The sequence below is a fragment of the Salmo salar genome, chromosome 26 (assembly GCF_965601325.2).
Source record: "Salmo salar chromosome 26, fSalSal1, whole genome shotgun sequence".
Taxonomy (NCBI): Eukaryota; Metazoa; Chordata; class Actinopteri; order Salmoniformes; family Salmonidae; genus Salmo; species Salmo salar.
The window spans coordinates 49,187,533-49,207,163 of NC_138316.1; the positions used below are offsets into that span (position 1 = coordinate 49,187,533).

A 19,631-nucleotide genomic window follows, 5' to 3' on the forward strand; every position below is an offset into this window, starting at 1 on the left:
ATAACCCCACCTCTTTATCATTACAGTATAACAGATATAACTCCACCTCTTTATCATTACAGTATAACAGATATAACCCCACCTCTTTATCATTACAGATCAGATATAACCCCACCTCTTTATCATTACAGTATAACAGATATAACCCCACCTCTTTATCATTACAGATCAGATATAACCCCACCTCTTTATCATTACAGATCAGATATAACCCCACCTCTTTATCATTACAGTATAACAGATATAACCCCACCTCTTTATCATTACAGTATAACAGATATAACCCCACCTCTTTATCATTACAGTATAACAGATATAACCCCACCTCTTTATCATTACAGATCAGATATAACCCCACCTCTTTATCATTACAGTATAACAGATATAACCCCACCTGTTTATCATTACAGTATATCAGATATAACCCCACCTCTTTATCATTACAGTATAACAGATATAACCCCACCTCTTTATCATTACAGTATAACAGATATAACCCCACCTCTTTATCATTACAGTATAAAAGATATAACCCCACCTCTTTATCATTACAGATCAGATATAACCCCACCTCTTTATCATTACAGTATAACAGATATAACCCCACCTCTTTATCATTACAGTATATCAGATATAACCCCACCTCTTTATCATTACAGTATAACAGATATAACCCCACCTCTTTATCATTAAAGTATAACAGATATAACCCCACCTCTTTATCATTACAGTATAACAGATATAACCCCACCTCTTTATCATTACAGATCAGATATAACCCCACCTCTTTATCAATACAGTATAACAGATATAACCCCACCTCTTTATCATTACAGATGAGAAATAACCCCACCTCTTTAACATTACAGATGAGATATAACCCCACATATTTATCATTACAGTATAACAGATATAACCCCACCTCTTTATCATTACAGATGAGATATAACCCCACATATTTATCATTACAGTATAACAGATATAACCCCAACTCTTTATCATTATAGTATAACAGATATAACCCCACCTCTTTATCATTACAGAGCAGATATAACCCCACCTCTTTATCATTACAGATCAGATATAACCCCACCAATTTATCATTACAGATGAGATATAACCCCACCTCTTTATCATTACAGAATAACAGATATAACCCCACCTCTTTATCATTACAGATCAGATATAACCCCACCTCTTTATCATTACAGTATAACAGATATAACCCCACCTCTTTATCATTACAGTATAACAGATATATCACAACCTCTTTATCATTACAGATCAGATATAACCCCACCTCTTTATCATTACAGATCAGATATAACCCCACCTCTGTATCATTACAGATCAGATATAACCCCACCTCTTTATCATTACAGTATAACAGATATAACTCCACCTCTTTATCGTTACAGTATAACAGATAAAACCCCACCTCTTTATCATTACAGTGTAACAGATATAACCTCACCTCTTTATCATTACAGATCAGATATAACACCACCTCTTTATCATTACAGATAAGATATAACCCCACCTCTTTATCATTACAGATCAGATATAACCCCACCTCTTTATCATTACAGTATAACAGATATAACTCCACCTCTTTATCATTACAGATCAGATATAACCCCACCTCTTTATCATTACAGTATAACAGATATAACTCCACCTCTTTATCATTACAGATCAGATATAACCCCACCTCATTATCATTACAGTATAACAGATATAACCCCACCTCTTTATCATTACTGTATAACAGATATAACCCCACTTCTTTATCATTACAGATCAGATATAACCCCACCTCTTTATCATTACAGTATAACAGATATAACCCCACCTCTTAATCATTACAGTATAACAGATATAACCCCACCTCTTTATCATTACAGATCAGATATAACCCCACCTCTTTATCAATACAGATCAGATATAACCCCACCTCTTTATCATTGCAGTATAACATATATAACCCCACCTCTTTAACATTACAGATGAGATATAACCCCACATATTTATCATTACAGTATAACAGATATAACCCCACCTCTTTATCATTACAGATGAGATATAACCCCACATATTTATCATTACAGTATAACAGATATAACCCCAACTCTTTATCATTATAGTATAACAGATATAACCCCACCTCTTTATCATTACAGAGCAGATATAACCCCACCTCTTTATCATTACAGATCAGATATAACCCCACCAATTTATCATTACAGATGAGATATAACCCCACCTCTTTATCATTACAGAATAACAGATATAACCCCACCTCTTTATCATTACAGATCAGATATAACCCCACCTCTTTATCATTACAGTATAACAGATATAACCCCACCTCTTTATCATTACAGTATAACAGATATATCACAACCTCTTTATCATTACAGATCAGATATAACCCCACCTCTTTATCATTACAGATCAGATATAACCCCACCTCTGTATCATTACAGATCAGATATAACCCCACCTCTTTATCATTACAGTATAACAGATATAACTCCACCTCTTTATCGTTACAGTATAACAGATAAAACCCCACCTCTTTATCATTACAGTGTAACAGATATAACCTCACCTCTTTATCATTACAGATCAGATATAACACCACCTCTTTATCATTACAGATAAGATATAACCCCACCTCTTTATCATTACAGATCAGATATAACCCCACCTCTTTATCATTACAGTATAACAGATATAACTCCACCTCTTTATCATTACAGATCAGATATAACCCCACCTCTTTATCATTACAGTATAACAGATATAACTCCACCTCTTTATCATTACAGATCAGATATAACCCCACCTCATTATCATTACAGTATAACAGATATAACCCCACCTCTTTATCATTACTGTATAACAGATATAACCCCACTTCTTTATCATTACAGATCAGATATAACCCCACCTCTTTATCATTACAGTATAACAGATATAACCCCACCTCTTAATCATTACAGTATAACAGATATAACCCCACCTCTTTATCATTACAGATCAGATATAACCCCACCTCTTTATCAATACAGATCAGATATAACCCCACCTCTTTATCATTGCAGTATAACATATATAACCCCACCTCTTTATCATTACAGATCAGATATAACCCCACCTCTTTATCATTACAGTATAACAGATATAACTCCACCTCTTTATCATTACAGATCAGATATAACCCCACCTCTTTATCATTACAGATCAGATATAACCCCACCTCTTTATCATTACAGTATAACAGATATAACCCCACCTCTTTATCATTACAGATCAGATATAACCCCACCTCTTTATCATTACAGATCAGATATAACCCCACCTCTTTATCATTACAGTATAACAGATATAACCCCACCTCTTTATCATTACAGTATAACAGATATAACCCCACCTCTTTATCATTACAGTATAACAGATATAACCCCACCTCTTATTCATTACAGATCAGATATAACCCCACCTCTTTATCATTACAGTATAACAGATATAACCCCACCTCTTTATCATTACAGTATATCAGATATAACCCCACCTCTTTATCATTACAGTATATCAGATATAACCCCACCTCTTTATCATTACAGTATATCAGATATAACCCCACCTCTTTATCATTACAGTATAACAGATATAACCCCACCTCTTTATCATTACAGTATAACAGATATAACCCCACCTCTTTATCATTACAGTATAAAAGATATAACCCCACCTCTTTATCATTACAGATCAGATATAACCCCACCTCTTTATCATTACAGTATAACAGATATAACCCCACCTCTTTATCATTACAGTATATCAGATATAACCCCACCTCTTTATCATTACAGTATAACAGATATAACCCCACCTCTTTATCATTAAAGTATAACAGATATAACCCCACCTCTTTATCATTACAGTATAACAGATATAACCCCACCTCTTTATCATTACAGATCAGATATAACCCCACCTCTTTATCATTACAGATGAGAAATAACCCCACCTCTTTATCATTACAGATGAGATATAACCCCACATATTTATCATTACAGTATAACAGATATAACCCCACCTCTTTATCATTATAGTATAACAGATATAACCTCACCTCTTTATCATTACAGATCAGATATAACACCACCTCTTTATCATTACAGATAAGATATAACCCCACCTCTTTATCATTACAGATCAGATATAACCCCACCTCTTTATCATTACAGTATAACAGATATAACTCCACCTCTTTATCATTACAGATCAGATATAACCCCACCTCTTTATCATTACAGTATAACAGATATAACTCCACCTCTTTATCATTACAGATCAGATATAACCCCACCTCATTATCATTACAGTATAACAGATATAACCCCACCTCTTTATCATTACTGTATAACAGATATAACCCCACTTCTTTATCATTACAGATCAGATATAACCCCACCTCTTTATCATTACAGTATAACAGATATAACCCCACCTCTTAATCATTACAGTATAACAGATATAACCCCACCTCTTTATCATTACAGATCAGATATAACCCCACCTCTTTATCAATACAGATCAGATATAACCCCACCTCTTTATCATTGCAGTATAACATATATAACCCCACCTCTTTAACATTACAGATGAGATATAACCCCACATATTTATCATTACAGTATAACAGATATAACCCCACCTCTTTATCATTACAGATGAGATATAACCCCACATATTTATCATTACAGTATAACAGATATAACCCCAACTCTTTATCATTATAGTATAACAGATATAACCCCACCTCTTTATCATTACAGAGCAGATATAACCCCACCTCTTTATCATTACAGATCAGATATAACCCCACCAATTTATCATTACAGATGAGATATAACCCCACCTCTTTATCATTACAGAATAACAGATATAACCCCACCTCTTTATCATTACAGATCAGATATAACCCCACCTCTTTATCATTACAGTATAACAGATATAACCCCACCTCTTTATCATTACAGTATAACAGATATATCACAACCTCTTTATCATTACAGATCAGATATAACCCCACCTCTTTATCATTACAGATCAGATATAACCCCACCTCTGTATCATTACAGATCAGATATAACCCCACCTCTTTATCATTACAGTATAACAGATATAACTCCACCTCTTTATCGTTACAGTATAACAGATAAAACCCCACCTCTTTATCATTACAGTGTAACAGATATAACCTCACCTCTTTATCATTACAGATCAGATATAACACCACCTCTTTATCATTACAGATAAGATATAACCCCACCTCTTTATCATTACAGATCAGATATAACCCCACCTCTTTATCATTACAGTATAACAGATATAACTCCACCTCTTTATCATTACAGATCAGATATAACCCCACCTCTTTATCATTACAGTATAACAGATATAACTCCACCTCTTTATCATTACAGATCAGATATAACCCCACCTCATTATCATTACAGTATAACAGATATAACCCCACCTCTTTATCATTACTGTATAACAGATATAACCCCACTTCTTTATCATTACAGATCAGATATAACCCCACCTCTTTATCATTACAGTATAACAGATATAACCCCACCTCTTAATCATTACAGTATAACAGATATAACCCCACCTCTTTATCATTACAGATCAGATATAACCCCACCTCTTTATCAATACAGATCAGATATAACCCCACCTCTTTATCATTGCAGTATAACATATATAACCCCACCTCTTTATCATTACAGATCAGATATAACCCCACCTCTTTATCATTACAGTATAACAGATATAACTCCACCTCTTTATCATTACAGATCAGATATAACCCCACCTCTTTATCATTACAGATCAGATATAACCCCACCTCTTTATCATTACAGTATAACAGATATAACCCCACCTCTTTATCATTACAGATCAGATATAACCCCACCTCTTTATCATTACAGATCAGATATAACCCCACCTCTTTATCATTACAGTATAACAGATATAACCCCACCTCTTTATCATTACAGTATAACAGATATAACCCCACCTCTTTATCATTACAGTATAACAGATATAACCCCACCTCTTATTCATTACAGATCAGATATAACCCCACCTCTTTATCATTACAGTATAACAGATATAACCCCACCTCTTTATCATTACAGTATATCAGATATAACCCCACCTCTTTATCATTACAGTATATCAGATATAACCCCACCTCTTTATCATTACAGTATATCAGATATAACCCCACCTCTTTATCATTACAGTATAACAGATATAACCCCACCTCTTTATCATTACAGTATAACAGATATAACCCCACCTCTTTATCATTACAGTATAAAAGATATAACCCCACCTCTTTATCATTACAGATCAGATATAACCCCACCTCTTTATCATTACAGTATAACAGATATAACCCCACCTCTTTATCATTACAGTATATCAGATATAACCCCACCTCTTTATCATTACAGTATAACAGATATAACCCCACCTCTTTATCATTAAAGTATAACAGATATAACCCCACCTCTTTATCATTACAGTATAACAGATATAACCCCACCTCTTTATCATTACAGATCAGATATAACCCCACCTCTTTATCATTACAGATGAGAAATAACCCCACCTCTTTATCATTACAGATGAGATATAACCCCACATATTTATCATTACAGTATAACAGATATAACCCCACCTCTTTATCATTATAGTATAACAGATATAACCCCACCTCTTTATCATTACAGAGCAGATATAACCCCACCTCTTTATCATTACAGATCAGATATAACCCCACCAATTTATCATTACAGATGAGATATAACCCCACCTCTTTATCATTACAGAATAACAGATATAACCCCACCTCTTTATCATTACAGATCAGATATAACCCCACCTCTTTATCATTACAGTATAACAGATATATCACAACCTCTTTATCATTACAGATCAGATATAACCCCACCTCTTTATCATTACAGATCAGATATAACCCCACCTCTGTATCATTACAGATCAGATATAACCCCACCTCTTTATCATTACAGTATAACAGATATAACCCCACCTCTTTATCATTACAGTATATCAGATATAACCCCACCTCTTTATCATTACAGTATAACAGATATAACCTCACCTCTTTATCATTACAGATCAGATATAACCCCACCTCTTTATCATTACAGATCAGATATAACCCCACCTCTTTATCATTACAGATCAGATATAACCCCACCTCTTTATCATTACAGATCAGATATAACCCCACCTCTGTATCATTACAGATCAGATATAACCCCACCTCTTTATCATTACAGTATATCAGATATAACCCCACCTCTTTATCATTACAGTATAACAGATATAACTCCACCTCTTTATCATTACAGTATATCAGATATAACCCCACCTCTTTATCATTACAGTATAACAGATATAACCCCACCTCTTTATCATTACAGATCAGATATAACCCCACCTCTTTATCATTACAGTATAACAGATATAACCCCACCTCTTTATCATTACAGTATAACAGATATAACCCCACCTCTTTATCATTACAGATCAGATATAACCCCACCTCTTTATCATTACAGTATAACAGATATAACCCCACCTCTTTATCATTACAGATCAGATATAACCCCACCTCTTTATCATTACAGTATAACAGATATAACCCCACCTCTTTATCATTACAGTATAACAGATATAACCCCACCTCTTTATCATTACAGATCAGATATAACCCCACCTCTTTATCATTACAGTATAACAGATATAACTCCACCTCTTTATCATTACAGATCAGATATAACCCCACCTCTTTATCATTACAGTATAACAGATATAACCCCACCTCTTTATCATTAAAGTATAACAGATATAACCCCACCTCTTTATCATTACAGTATAACAGATATAACCCCACCTCTTTATCATTACAGATCAGATATAACCCCACCTCTTTATCATTACAGATGAGAAATAACCCCACCTCTTTATCATTACAGATGAGATATAACCCCACATATTTATCATTACAGTATAACAGATATAACCCCACCTCTTTATCATTATAGTATAACAGATATAACCCCACCTCTTTATCATTACAGAGCAGATATAACCCCACCTCTTTATCATTACAGATCAGATATAACCCCACCAATTTATCATTACAGATGAGATATAACCCCACCTCTTTATCATTACAGAATAACAGATATAACCCCACCTCTTTATCATTACAGATCAGATATAACCCCACCTCTTTATCATTACAGTATAACAGATATATCACAACCTCTTTATCATTACAGATCAGATATAACCCCACCTCTTTATCATTACAGATCAGATATAACCCCACCTCTGTATCATTACAGATCAGATATAACCCCACCTCTTTATCATTACAGTATAACAGATATAACCCCACCTCTTTATCATTACAGTATATCAGATATAACCCCACCTCTTTATCATTACAGTATAACAGATATAACCCCACCTCTTTATCATTACAGTATAACAGATATAACCCCACCTCTTTATCATTACAGTATAAAAGATATAACCCCACCTCTTTATCATTACAGATCAGATATAACCCCACCTCTTTATCATTACAGTATAACAGATATAACCCCACCTCTTTATCATTACAGTATATCAGATATAACCCCACCTCTTTATCATTACAGTATAACAGATATAACCCCACCTCTTTATCATTAAAGTATAACAGATATAACCCCACCTCTTTATCATTACAGTATAACAGATATAACCCCACCTCTTTATCATTAAATATCAGATATAACCCCACCTCTTTATCATTACAGATCAGATATAACCCCACCTCTTTATCATTACAGTATAACAGATATAACCCCACCTCTTTATCATTACAGTATAACAGATATAACACCACCTCTTTATCATTACAGATCAGATATAACCCCACCTCTTTATCATTACAGATCAGATATAACCCCACCTCTTTATCATTACAGTATAACAGATATAACCCCACCTCTTTATCATTACAGTATAACAGATATAACCCCACCTCTTTATCATTACAGATCAGATATAACCCCACCTCTTTATCATTACAGTATAACAGATATAACCCCACCTCTTTATCATTACAGTATAACAGATATAACCCCACCTCTTTATCATTACAGTATGACAGATATAACCCTACCTCTTTATCATTACAGTATATCAGATATAACCCCACCTCTTTATCATTACAGATCAGATATAACCCCACCTCTTTATCATTACAGTATATCAGATATAACCCCACCTCTTTATCATTACAGATCAGATATAACCCCACCTCTTTATCATTACAGTATAACAGATATAACCCCACCTCTTTATCATTACAGATGAGATATAACCCCACCTCTTTATCATTACAGATGAGATATAACCCCACCTATTTATCATTACAGTATAACAGATATAACCCCCCCTCTTTATCATTATAATATAACAGATATAACCCCACCTCTTTATCATTACAGACCAGATATAACCCCACCTCTTTATCATTACAGATCAGATATAACCCCACCAATTTATCATTACAGATGAGATATAACCCCACCTCTTTATCATTACAGTATAACAGATATAACCCCACCTCTTTATCATTACAGATCAGATATAACCCCACCTCTTTATCATTACAGTATAACAGATATAACACCACCTCTTTATCATTACAGATCAGATATAACCCCACCTCTTTATCATTACAGATCAGATATAACCCCACCTCTGTATCATTACAGATCAGTTATAACCCCACCTCTTTATCATTACAGTATAACAGCTATAACCCCACCTCTTTATCGTTACAGTATAACAGATATAACCCCACCTCTTTATCATTACAGTATAACAGATATAACCCCACCTCTTTATCATTACAGATCAGATATAACCCCAACTCTTTATCATTACAGATCAGATATAACCCCACCTCTTTATCATTACAGTATAACAGATATAACCCCACCTCTTTATCATTACAGTATAACAGATATAACCCCACCTCTTTATCATTACAGATCAGATATAACCCCACCTCTTTATCATTACAGATCAGATATAACCCCACCTCTTTATCATTACAGTATAACAGATATAACTCCACCTCTTTATCATTACAGATCAGATATAACCCCACCTCTTTATCATTACAGTATAACAGATATAACCCCACCTCTTTATCATTACAGATCAGATATAACCCCACCTCTTTATCATTACAGTATAACAGATATAACCCCACCTCTTTATCATTACAGATCAGATATAACCCCACCTCTTTAACATTACAGTATAACAGATATACCCCCACCTCTTTATCATTACACTATAACAGATATAACGCCACCTCTTTATCATTACAGTAAAACAGATATAACCCCACCTCTTTATCATTACAGATCAGATATAACCCCAACTCTTTATCATTACAGTATAACAGATATAACCCCACCTCTTTATCATTACAGTATAACAGATATAACCCCACCTCTTTATCATTACAGTATAACAGATATAACCCCACCTCTTTATCAATACAGTATAACAGATATAACCCCACCTCTTTATCAATACAGTATAACAGACATAACTCCACCTCTTTATCATTACAGTATAACAGATATAACCCCACCTCTTTATCATTACAGTATAACAGATATAACCCCACCTCTTTATCAATACAGTATAACATATATAACCCCACCTCTTTATCAATACAGTATAACAGATATAACTCCACCTCTTTATCATTACAGTATAACAGATATAACCCCACCTCTTTATCATTACAGATCAGATATAACCCCACCTCTTTATCATTACAGTATAACAGATATAACCCCACCTCTTTATCATTACAGTATAACAGATATAACCCCACCTCTTTATCATTAAATATCAGATATAACCCCACCTCTTTATCATTACAGATCAGATATAACCCCACCTCTTTATCATTACAGTATAACAGATATAACCCCACCTCTTTATCATTACAGTATAACAGATATAACCCCACCTCTTTATCATTACAGATCAGATATAACCCCACCTCTTTATCATTACAGATCAGATATAACCCCACCTCTTTATCATTACAGTATAACAGATATAACCCCACCTCTTTATCATTACAGTATAACAGATATAACCCCACCTCTTTATCATTACAGATCAGATATAACCCCACCTCTTTATCATTACAGTATAACAGATATAACCCCACCTCTTTATCATTACAGATCAGATATAACCCCACCTCTTTATCATTACAGTATAACAGATATAACCCCACCTCTTTATCATTACAGATCAGATATAACCCCACCTCTTTAACATTACAGTATAACAGATATACCCCCACCTCTTTATCATTACACTATAACAGATATAACGCCACCTCTTTATCATTACAGTATAACAGATATAACCCCACCTCTTTATCATTACAGATCAGATATAACCCCACCTCTTTATCATTACAGATCAGATATAACCCCACCTCTTTATCATTACAGTATAACAGATATAACTCCACCTCTTTATCATTACAGTATAACAGATATAACCCCACCTCTTTATCATTACAGATCAGATATAACCCCACCTCTTTATCATTACAGTATAACAGATATAACTCCACCTCTTTATCATTACAGTATAACAGATATAACCCCACCTCTTTATCATTAGAGATCAGAAATAACCCCACCTCTTTATCATTACAGATCAGATATAACCCCACCTCTTTATCATTACAGTATAACAGATATAACCCCACCTCTTTATCATTACAGTATAACAGATATAACCCCACCTCTTTATCATTACAGATCAGATATAACCCCACCTCTTTATCATTACAGTATAACAGATATAACCCCACCTCTTTATCATTACAGATCAGATATAACCCCACCTCTTTATCATTACAGTATAACAGATATAACCCCACCTCTTTATCATTACAGATCAGATATAACCCCACCTCTTTATCATTACAGTATAACAGATATACCCCCACCTCTTTATCATTACACTATAACAGATATAACGCCACCTCTTTATCATTACAGTATAACAGATATAACCCCACCTCTTTATCATTACAGATCAGATATAACCCCACCTCTTTATCATTACAGATCAGATATAACCCCACCTCTTTATCATTACAGTATAACAGATATAACTCCACCTCTTTATCATTACAGTATAACAGATATAACCCCACCTCTTTATCATTACAGATCAGAAATAACCCCACCTCTTTATCATTACAATATAACAGATATAACCCCACCTCTTTATCATTACAGTATAACAGATATAACCCCAACTCTTTATCATTGCAGTATAACAGATATAACCCCACCTCTTTATCATTACAGATCAGATATAACCCCACCTCTTCATCATTACAGTATAACAGATATAACCCCACCTCTTTATCATTACAGTATAACAGATATAACCCAACCTCTTTATCAATACAGTATAACAGATATAACCCCACCTCTTTATCATTACAGTATAACAGATATAACCCAACCTCTTTATCATTACAGTATAACAGATATAACCCCACCTCTTTATCATTACAGTATAACAGATATAACCCAACCTCTTTATCATTACAGTATAACAGATATAACCCCACCTCTTTATCATTACAGTATAACAGATATAACCCCACCTCTTTATCATTACAGTATAACAGATATAACCCAACCTCTTTATCAATACAGTATAACAGATATAACCCCACCTCTTTATCAATACAGTATAACAGACATAACTCCACCTCTTTATCATTACAGTATAACAGATATAACCCCACCTCTTTATCATTACAGTATAACAGATATAACCCCACCTCTTTATCAATACAGTATAACATATATAACCCCACCTCTTTATCAATACAGTATAACAGATATAACTCCACCTCTTTATCATTACAGTATAACAGATATAACCCCACCTCTTTATCATTACAGATCAGATATAACCCCACCTCTTTATCATTACAGTATAACAGATATACCCCCACCTCTTTATCATTACACTATAACAGATATAACGCCACCTCTTTATCATTACAGTATAACAGATATAACCCCACCTCTTTATCATTACAGATCAGATATAACCCCACCTCTTTATCATTACAGATTAGATATAACCCCACCTCTTTATCATTACAGTATAACAGATATAACTCCACCTCTTTATCATTACAGTATAACAGATATAACCCCACCTCTTTATCATTACAGATCAGAAATAACCCCACCTCTTTATCATTACAGATCAGATATAACCCCACCTCTTTATCATTACAGTATAACAGATATAACCCCACCTCTTTATCATTACAGTATAACAGATATAACCCCACCTCTTTATCATTACAGATCAGATATAACCCCACCTCTTTATCATTACAGTATAACAGATATAACCCCACCTCTTTATCATTACAGTATAACAGATATAACCCCACCTCTTTATCATTAAATATCAGATATAACCCCACCTCTTTATCATTACAGATCAGATATAACCCCACCTCTTTATCATTACAGTATAACAGATATAACCCCACCTCTTTATCATTACAGTATAACAGATATAAGCCCACCTCTTTATCATTACAGATCAGATATAACCCCACCTCTTTATCATTACAGATCAGATATAACCCCACCTCTTTATCATTACAGTATAACAGATATAACCCCAACTCTTTATCATTACAGTATAACAGATATAACCCCACCTCTTTATCATTACAGATCAGATATAACCCCACCTCTTTATCATTACAGTATAACAGATATAACTCCACCTCTTTATCATTACAGTATAACAGATATAACCCCACCTCTTTATCATTACAGATCAGATATAACCCCACCTCTTTATCATTACAGTATAACAGATATAACCCCACCTCTTTATCATTACAGATCAGATATAACCCCACCTCTTTATCATTACAGATCAGATATAACCCCACCTCTTTATCATTACAGTATAACAGATATAACCCCACCTCTTTATCATTACAGTATAACAGATATAACCCCACCTCTTTATCATTACAGTATAACAGATATAACCCCACCTCTTTATCATTACAGATCAGATATAACCCCACCTCTTTATCATTACAGTATAACAGATATAACCCCACCTGTTTATCATTACAGTATATCAGATATAACCCCACCTCTTTATCATTACAGTATAACAGATATAACCCCACCTCTTTATCATTACAGTATAACAGATATAACCCCACCTCTTTATCATTACAGTATAAAAGATATAACCCCACCTCTTTATCATTACAGATCAGATATAACCCCACCTCTTTATCATTACAGTATAACAGATATAACCCCACCTCTTTATCATTACAGTATATCAGATATAACCCCACCTCTTTATCATTACAGTATAACAGATATAACCCCACCTCTTTATCATTAAAGTATAACAGATATAACCCCACCTCTTTATCATTACAGTATAACAGATATAACCCCACCTCTTTATCATTACAGATCAGATATAACCCCACCTCTTTATCAATACAGTATAACAGATATAACCCCACCTCTTTATCATTACAGATGAGAAATAACCCCACCTCTTTAACATTACAGATGAGATATAACCCCACATATTTATCATTACAGTATAACAGATATAACCCCACCTCTTTATCATTACAGATGAGATATAACCCCACATATTTATCATTACAGTATAACAGATATAACCCCAACTCTTTATCATTATAGTATAACAGATATAACCCCACCTCTTTATCATTACAGAGCAGATATAACCCCACCTCTTTATCATTACAGATCAGATATAACCCCACCAATTTATCATTACAGATGAGATATAACCCCACCTCTTTATCATTACAGAATAACAGATATAACCCCACCTCTTTATCATTACAGATCAGATATAACCCCACCTCTTTATCATTACAGTATAACAGATATAACCCCACCTCTTTATCATTACAGTATAACAGATATATCACAACCTCTTTATCATTACAGATCAGATATAACCCCACCTCTTTATCATTACAGATCAGATATAACCCCACCTCTGTATCATTACAGATCAGATATAACCCCACCTCTTTATCATTACAGTATAACAGATATAACTCCACCTCTTTATCGTTACAGTATAACAGATAAAACCCCACCTCTTTATCATTACAGTGTAACAGATATAACCTCACCTCTTTATCATTACAGATCAGATATAACACCACCTCTTTATCATTACAGATAAGATATAACCCCACCTCTTTATCATTACAGATCAGATATAACCCCACCTCTTTATCATTACAGTATAACAGATATAACTCCACCTCTTTATCATTACAGATCAGATATAACCCCACCTCTTTATCATTACAGTATAACAGATATAACTCCACCTCTTTATCATTACAGATCAGATATAACCCCACCTCATTATCATTACAGTATAACAGATATAACCCCACCTCTTTATCATTACTGTATAACAGATATAACCCCACTTCTTTATCATTACAGATCAGATATAACCCCACCTCTTTATCATTACAGTATAACAGATATAACCCCACCTCTTAATCATTACAGTATAACAGATATAACCCCACCTCTTTATCATTACAGATCAGATATAACCCCACCTCTTTATCAATACAGATCAGATATAACCCCACCTCTTTATCATTGCAGTATAACATATATAACCCCACCTCTTTAACATTACAGATGAGATATAACCCCACATATTTATCATTACAGTATAACAGATATAACCCCACCTCTTTATCATTACAGATGAGATATAACCCCACATATTTATCATTACAGTATAACAGATATAACCCCAACTCTTTATCATTATAGTATAACAGATATAACCCCACCTCTTTATCATTACAGAGCAGATATAACCCCACCTCTTTATCATTACAGATCAGATATAACCCCACCAATTTATCATTACAGATGAGATATAACCCCACCTCTTTATCATTACAGAATAACAGATATAACCCCACCTCTTTATCATTACAGATCAGATATAACCCCACCTCTTTATCATTACAGTATAACAGATATAACCCCACCTCTTTATCATTACAGTATAACAGATATATCACAACCTCTTTATCATTACAGATCAGATATAACCCCACCTCTTTATCATTACAGATCAGATATAACCCCACCTCTGTATCATTACAGATCAGATATAACCCCACCTCTTTATCATTACAGTATAACAGATATAACTCCACCTCTTTATCGTTACAGTATAACAGATAAAACCCCACCTCTTTATCATTACAGTGTAACAGATATAACCTCACCTCTTTATCATTACAGATCAGATATAACACCACCTCTTTATCATTACAGATAAGATATAACCCCACCTCTTTATCATTACAGATCAGATATAACCCCACCTCTTTATCATTACAGTATAACAGATATAACTCCACCTCTTTATCATTACAGATCAGATATAACCCCACCTCTTTATCATTACAGTATAACAGATATAACTCCACCTCTTTATCATTACAGATCAGATATAACCCCACCTCATTATCATTACAGTATAACAGATATAACCCCACCTCTTTATCATTACTGTATAACAGATATAACCCCACTTCTTTATCATTACAGATCAGATATAACCCCACCTCTTTATCATTACAGTATAACAGATATAACCCCACCTCTTAATCATTACAGTATAACAGATATAACCCCACCTCTTTATCATTACAGATCAGATATAACCCCACCTCTTTATCAATACAGATCAGATATAACCCCACCTCTTTATCATTGCAGTATAACATATATAACCCCACCTCTTTATCATTACAGATCAGATATAACCCCACCTCTTTATCATTACAGTATAACAGATATAACTCCACCTCTTTATCATTACAGATCAGATATAACCCCACCTCTTTATCATTACAGATCAGATATAACCCCACCTCTTTATCATTACAGTATAACAGATATAACCCCACCTCTTTATCATTACAGATCAGATATAACCCCACCTCTTTATCATTACAGATCAGATATAACCCCACCTCTTTATCATTACAGTATAACAGATATAACCCCACCTCTTTATCATTACAGTATAACAGATATAACCCCACCTCTTTATCATTACAGTATAACAGATATAACCCCACCTCTTATTCATTACAGATCAGATATAACCCCACCTCTTTATCATTACAGTATAACAGATATAACCCCACCTCTTTATCATTACAGTATATCAGATATAACCCCACCTCTTTATCATTACAGTATATCAGATATAACCCCACCTCTTTATCATTACAGTATATCAGATATAACCCCACCTCTTTATCATTACAGTATAACAGATATAACCCCACCTCTTTATCATTACAGTATAACAGATATAACCCCACCTCTTTATCATTACAGTATAAAAGATATAACCCCACCTCTTTATCATTACAGATCAGATATAACCCCACCTCTTTATCATTACAGTATAACAGATATAACCCCACCTCTTTATCATTACAGTATATCAGATATAACCCCACCTCTTTATCATTACAGTATAACAGATATAACCCCACCTCTTTATCATTAAAGTATAACAGATATAACCCCACCTCTTTATCATTACAGTATAACAGATATAACCCCACCTCTTTATCATTACAGATCAGATATAACCCCACCTCTTTATCATTACAGATGAGAAATAACCCCACCTCTTTATCATTACAGATGAGATATAACCCCACATATTTATCATTACAGTATAACAGATATAACCCCACCTCTTTATCATTATAGTATAACAGATATAACCCCACCTCTTTATCATTACAGAGCAGATATAACCCCACCTCTTTATCATTACAGATCAGATATAACCCCACCAATTTATCATTACAGATGAGATATAACCCCACCTCTTTATCATTACAGAATAACAGATATAACCCCACCTCTTTATCATTACAGATCAGATATAACCCCACCTCTTTATCATTACAGTATAACAGATATATCACAACCTCTTTATCATTACAGATCAGATATAACCCCACCTCTTTATCATTACAGATCAGATATAACCCCACCTCTGTATCATTACAGATCAGATATAACCCCACCTCTTTATCATTACAGTATAACAGATATAACCCCACCTCTTTATCATTACAGTATATCAGATATAACCCCACCTCTTTATCATTACAGTATAACAGATATAACCTCACCTCTTTATCATTACAGATCAGATATAACCCCACCTCTTTATCATTACAGATCAGATATAACCCCACCTCTTTATCATTACAGATCAGATATAACCCCACCTCTTTATCATTACAGATCAGATATAACCCCACCTCTGTATCATTACAGATCAGATATAACCCCACCTCTTTATCATTACAGTATATCAGATATAACCCCACCTCTTTATCATTACAGTATAACAGATATAACTCCACCTCTTTATCATTACAGTATATCAGATATAACCCCACCTCTTTATCATTACAGTATAACAGATATAACCCCACCTCTTTATCATTACAGATCAGATATAACCCCACCTCTTTATCATTACAGTATAACAGATATAACCCCACCTCTTTATCATTACAGTATAACAGATATAACCCCACCTCTTTATCATTACAGATCAGATATAACCCCACCTCTTTATCATTACAGTATAACAGATATAACCCCACCTCTTTATCATTACAGATCAGATATAACCCCACCTCTTTATCATTACAGTATAACAGATATAACCCCACCTCTTTATCATTACAGTATAACAGATATAACCCCACCTCTTTATCATTACAGATCAGATATAACCCCACCTCTTTATCATTACAGTATAACAGATATAACTCCACCTCTTTATCATTACAGATCAGATATAACCCCACCTCTTTATCATTACAGTATAACAGATATAACCCCACCTCTTTATCATTAAAGTATAACAGATATAACCCCACCTCTTTATCATTACAGTATAACAGATATAACCCCACCTCTTTATCATTACAGATCAGATATAACCCCACCTCTTTATCATTACAGATGAGAAATAACCCCACCTCTTTATCATTACAGATGAGATATAACCCCACATATTTATCATTACAGTATAACAGATATAACCCCACCTCTTTATCATTATAGTATAACAGATATAACCCCACCTCTTTATCATTACAGAGCAGATATAACCCCACCTCTTTATCATTACAGATCAGATATAACCCCACCAATTTATCATTACAGATGAGATATAACCCCACCTCTTTATCATTACAGAATAACAGATATAACCCCACCTCTTTATCA

At 33.9% G+C, this 19,631-nt stretch overlaps 1 protein-coding gene across 2 annotated transcripts in view; it reads right to left on the reverse strand.

Moving 5' to 3' along the window:
• Positions 1-19,631, reverse strand: part of LOC106587951 (troponin I, fast skeletal muscle) — a 93,314-nt gene that overhangs the window by 30,908 nt on the left and 42,775 nt on the right. The gene's annotated exons all lie outside the window — the stretch shown is intronic.